The sequence below is a fragment of the Lathyrus oleraceus genome, chromosome 6, assembly GCF_024323335.1.
Source record: "Lathyrus oleraceus cultivar Zhongwan6 chromosome 6, CAAS_Psat_ZW6_1.0, whole genome shotgun sequence".
Lineage (NCBI taxonomy): Eukaryota > Viridiplantae > Streptophyta > Magnoliopsida > Fabales > Fabaceae > Lathyrus > Lathyrus oleraceus.
In genome coordinates, this window is record NC_066584.1 from 207655981 (window position 1) to 207662584 (window position 6604).

Genomic DNA, 6604 nt, shown 5'->3' on the forward strand with positions numbered 1-6604 from the left:
GAAACACGAATTGTAATCTCTTGAAGTGCAGATTTGTGAATCTCGAGCTACAGGCCTTGGCAATGCTCCAACACTTCTCTATGATGCTTGTTAAGGTGATTGGAAGGAAGATCAAAGCCTAATTGCACTTGCTTTCAACAGAATTTGATTCCACCATTGTTGCTTCCAAGCTTCACTATGCTTCAATGTGCACGAATCCTCTTGATTCCAAGTCCAATATTGCTTACCAATACTTCATGAACATGAATTGATCAATGAAAATGGTTTATGCTTGAAGAAATTTGGAAAACGTTTGAGAGAAAAAATTGGAAAGTTTTGTGATTCAGATCTGAAATCATGGCTAATGGTGAAAACAGTTAGGTTTAGGTACTTATACTTCTTCCTAATCACTCTCCTAAACATGTTTAAGCAATGGTTAAGTGGATTAGCAAAAAAGAGGTGCACATGCCAATTTTGATATTTCCCTTATGCATGAACATTATGGATGAACAGTACACGGGTTTTGGCTCAAATTCACTTAAAAAACCATTTTCGAGCTATTGGCAATGATAGAATGCTTAAACAATGCACCAATTTTAAACTCTAATTTTCCCTCCAAAAATTAAGTTGAAATTATGGTGTAGTCAGAATTCAGATGTTATACTCCACATCATGACATCTGATCTAACATTGTACCTAATACAGCAAGATAGTTATTAACCACTGTACTAATATGCACAGGTTCACAGATGTCACAACATCTCATTCTATGTCACCCTAGAATGTATGAACCCCTGGTTCTGTGCATCAGGAAGAAGGACTCAACAGAAATCAAACCTAGCACTCACTTCTGTTGTTTTCTTCCATAGTTATCAGCATGATGTCTTACTGTTGTTTGTGGACATCATCTGTTACATTGTTCCAGTGTGTGTATCTTTTACTTGTTTTTCCTGAATTAAAGGTTGAACATGTTAATCTAATTTCCACTTATTAGATTGCTAACAATTTGGCTATTTGTTAGGTTCATTAATTGTAGGTTAGTAGTTGGTTTCCTGGTTTTTCTCTAAGCTGTTGAATCCCTGAATAATAGCCTGAGAAAAACACTGAACCAGAAAAACCAATCATCCTACACTTTAGCACCTGCTGTTGGGAATGAATGTCACAACATTCAGTTCGACATCCAGAACATAGCTGATTCTGTTATGTTCCTGGAATTGTACTGTGCTAAGTTTGCAGAACTGTAAAAGACTAACTAGTCTCTTCTTCAATATCAACCTTCAGTATCAACTGTCAAAACATCCAGTTTGACAGTTTCACAATGATCCTTCAGCTAGGTCTGTTATCCTTGAAAAGAACAGACTTAAATAAATACTGAACTGAAATTAACCTGCTCATCATTCAGTATCTACTGTCCATGATGAATGTTACAACATTCTGATTAACATTCAAACAGAAGGTTATATGCCAAGTCTGTTATCATCTTGATAAGCTGACTAGAATACTTGCTGAGTTATGACAGTAATAAAAACACATGCAAAAGGAAAACAAACACAGGAAATTGTTAACCCAGTTCAGTCCAACATGACCTACATCTGGGGGCTACCAAGCCAGGAAGAAGATCCACTATTAGCAGTATTAATTTAGAGCTAAACTCACCCGTTTACAACTCTTTACTTAATCCCTACCCAATGCAATCTATACCTAGGAACTCCTAGATAGAAACCTCCAGTTTCCATTCCTATCACTACAAATACAATGTAATGTTCACACACCTTGAACTTGCTTCACAGCTTCATTCAAGAACAAAATCACTCTTGCCTACAGGCTTCGAGTTACAAACACTCTCAGGTTTTACCACTGAGAAACACATGGTAACCTGCCCACAGATTGGGAGGTTTACCTTACACACACCCCTAAAAATTCATTCTAAGAGGCTTACAAAAACTAGAATACAATCAGCTATTTATAACCTAATCACCCAACTGGATTTGGGCCTTCAGAAAATTGCAGCAGACTTGTTCTTTGCTGTTGCAACTTCAGCAGAAACATTCTGCTACAAACAAGGTCTTCAAGTTCCTAAACTCTCTCCATATATATCTCCATGTTTAGAGCCTATATATATTCTGATTTAGTCTTCAAGACCTCCACATGGGAGTTAGGATATTCACCAGATATCCTTGCTGATCCCATGACATATACTGATATAATTAATTCAGTTTCCTACACATGTGCGATGTCACAGACCTGATGTCGTGACATCGTACATGACATGTTGGTCCAGATGTTGAATTTCTTCAACCCAACATATTAAAACAACAGAGATGATTACATTATTTGTTTTCTAAAATTACTGCTAATCCTAAGGAATCAACAATCTCCCCCTTTGGCAAATTTTAGCTAAAACAAATAAACAATACACTGGACAAAACATCCCAATTTGGGAATTTTCTTCATCTCCGTCATTGGCTCCACCACCACAAACACCAAGGTTGGTGTACATGGGGAAGAAGAGGGACAAGACTTAGTTGTACCAGAACCCTTCCCCTCAACCGGAGAGCTTCCTGAAGAGTATGTAATACTGAGTACATAGACAATGTAACTCAGATCACAAGGCACAACTGTTTTCTTAACTCAGATCATAAGACACAAGAGGTAAACCCAGTTGGTGGATTTTGTGCCTGATGCCAACTTCTGTTTGCTGCCACATCCATAGTTGGCTTGCTTCTGGTACATTCTCAACCCCAGGACTATATTTCCCAGGACTATATTTCTCTCCCCCTTTTTAGCTAAACATTTGTAAAGGCACCCTTCACAAAACCAGATCCAGGCGCAGCTTGCCCAAACCTTAACATACCCTATGATTCTGAGAATGGAGTGTTTTTCTTGTGAGAGGAAGAGGACTATTGCATCCTTTAAATAGCCCAGCCCGTGCCTAGGAATTTCCGGTAGAAATAAATGCTTGGTCAAGATGCATTTATTTTTGCTGAGAAACAGTCAGAGAATCACCAACACAATCACATATTATCTTTGAATACCTTTTATAGCTCCTGACTGTTTCTTTTCCAAAACAACCGTTCCAGTGCATGGAGACTATTCCATATATGCAGTCAGACACGTTGCACGCGATGTCTTAACATTTCACGCGGCTTTTTCCTGCATTCTGCTAGTATTCACCATTTTCCAAGGTTCCTGTCATACCTCCAGTAGAGACTTGACATCTGGCACTGATACATTCAAATTCCCACACTTCAGCATATGGTTACTCCCCCTGTACCATACAGCTGTAGCCATCTGGCTTATTCGGAGTTTCCAGAATTTGACACATCACCTTCATAATTCCTACTGACTTTAAGTTGTAGAAGGAATTAGCAGCATTTTCCAGGGCAATGTCATGACATTCGGTCAGACATTTTTCAGCTCACTCAGCCTTGACACAGCATCATGATAGCTGACAAGGTGCCATACCTGGTTATCTGAGTGCACATAGACCACAAGCTTGATGATTACTTGCAGCTTCAAGGACAGAACTCCCCCTGTCATGGACACCCTACTTGGAGATCACACATGAGCATATCCAACACCCCAAAGTTGGACCTTCACATACTTCCTGATTCAAAGAGAATCCAGACCACTCGATGAATGGAAAACATAAGACGCATCTTCATGTCTTCAAGAGCACACCCTCTGTTCAACCCTCTTAGCTGAACACATTCACACTCTGTGTCAATCTCTCTTCTAACCAGAACAGAAGACCACTTCACTGGATGTTCTAACATCAGCTGGGACATCCTTCACACCAGGACAAGGCACACCATCTGATAGTCTTCAGATACCACTGAGTCTTCGGGTTGATCAAGAAGAACCCAGACATAAATTGGGACATATACCTTTTCATCCCATTACATGAGATAATCTTCCATAGATGGCTTAGAACTCCTACCACAAGCTCCAAGGGATGAATGGAAGACCCCTCCTTTTGTCTTCAACTTCCTACTTTTCTGCTCAAAAGTAATTAGTCTCAGACCTTACCTCAAGAATAACCAGCTGCCTTATGTTGATTATCTTGATTCTTCGAACTCACTTCTGAGATAGACCAACTGCCACTGGTTGATTACCTCCTTCATGAATTCTCATATGAAAAGGTCAAATGCTGCTTTTTGACCTCCCCAAGTTTATCAGACTTCTCCCAAAGATATTCTGACCTTCCAAGTGAGACTTGAACTTCAAGCTACATGTTGAACAAAACTTAGCTTTTCTAAGACATGAACATGTACCATCCAGCCACTCCAAAGTACTGCTACGAGGACGACCTTTTTGAAGTATCCAATCTACAACCCTGTAGACCCTTCTATCTCAAGTTGATGTGCCACTTCACCAACTTAGAGTCTGATGTTGAGCCAAATGTCACAACATTGTGTTTTGACATCTAGCTGTTGAATTCAGCTCCTTCTTCTGCCACTTGAAAGAACTTCCTCCCTTCACAGAACTAGAGTTCACTGTTCTCATAGACTTGATTGTGGAACCAAGTTTGAGTAACCAACCTCCATCCTGCAGGTTTGCAGTTAAATCATCCAAGCTCACACCTTAATGAATCCCTGCTTCTTCTCCAAAGACATCAGACACTCTGATGTATGAGTCTTCAGAAGGACCAGTTAGAAACTAACCCTTCAGCTCTACCAAGGATTCCACATCCTAAGGCAAGGCTGTTTCCATGATGTCAAGACTGCTGCCACTTGTTCTTGACTCCACAGTGTGCATAAGCTAATGCACTTCCTTACCTAGATCAGAAATAAACTGATCCAAGTAACCACCATCAAGACTATGATGTCTTCTTCTTCTTGTACATACCAAGGCTGAACATGTTTCTTGCCAGGAAACCTTTTCAGAGATCATATGCTTTTGCTGCCACCAAAGAGATAGATCATAAGCCAAAGTACTATCCTTCCTGTGATTCTGCACAGGGTCTTGAAGAAGTGATGTTCCAACATCTTTAAGAACATCCGTTATCTTGAGCTCCAAGGATAATCAATTACACTCTTGTACTTGACACAAGTAGACATTGATCTTAAATCCTTTCCCAATTTTCCTTTCAGATACTTCCACCATAAGAATACTTTGAAGGTACTCTTCTTGTGTCAACATCTTCTGCTTGCAAGCACCTAGACAATTTTGAAAGTCTTCCCAGATTAAATTCACCCTTAGGAATGAGAGAGATGAATTCTTCCTTGCAAATGTGTCACACAACCACCAGAACCCATGTGACACAGGTCAACAGCCAACCAGACCCTAGGCTGACCAGACTTGAGGAGGTTAACCAAAACTCCCCCTCAAATTAACAATCATGGATACTTCACACCAATATCCATGCATTGTATACATATGTCTCCACAAGACATACACTATCCCTACCAGAGGCAACTAACTCCTCCAATCAGACTCCAGCTGACCATAAGTACTAGTGAGACACACAATACTAGTCAATAGTAGTTATGCATTGCCAGGGCATACTACTTCAACCAACCTCTGAATCTTCATATTCTTACTCCTTGACAGAACTGCCACTTCTGCACGTGGTGTTTGAATAACATGATTCATGGTTCCAATCCTCGTAGATGATACAGCCCTCAGGTTACCCCATTATTGACTGCTAACATCCAGGGGACTTGTCTTCCAACACAACATAGTACTTCAGGGAACACCTATCCAACCCTGCTCAATCTACAGGAATATGCCAAACAGCAGGAGATTGCACACTGCCACATCTCAACCAGCTCAACTTTTAGAGATCAGACTTCTAAAGGTGACCTTCTTGAGCACACATATAGTTGACCCTTCCCTTGTCAACTTAGCACACACAGATGTCTCCTCTTCCAGGTCAGGAGTAGGTTCCAAACAGAAGTATCCCTTTGTTTGATACCTAAAAACATCTGCTCTTCAACCAGTAGCTGCATACTTGTTGAACAACATGTTCTAACATCGCATAGAACATCAGTTCCACCTCCTTGGAACAAACCTTCCTTGAAGGTCTTCAAGGTCTTCATACACCCTACTCAAGTGAGTAAAAGAATCAGTGATTAAGTGATTCTTACCATCCTGAAGTGAGAACGTCATGATGAGTGGACTTGAGGGGACTCAAGTATCTTTGACATCTTTAGTAGATTATGATGAGATCTTGAATACAACAGCCTTACATCCACATGAGGGGAAACAACATCAGAGTTTGATTTTTGCCAGGTATTATGCAGCGGAAATCATAATACAACTCATCCTATGAACACACACTTCACCAGATCAGCCTCCAAGACCATACCAAGTTTGAATGTGATTCAATACTGGCACAGCTGTCCCACACACATGCCAATTGCCACCCTCCAGAGACAGGTACACACCATTCCTGTCATGAACAGTCCATCCACCTACTTCAAGGGACCATTCAGGGAAAGTACAGAACCTTTCACAGGTTCCAACATTAGTACTACCATAACTCCTTGCAAGATACCAGAAAGTATCACCCATGGATCTCATCCAGAGACAGAACAGGATGCCTGCTCTGATACCAAATGAAATTCTGGTGTAGTCAGAATTCAGATGTTATACTCCACATCATGACATCTGATCTAACATT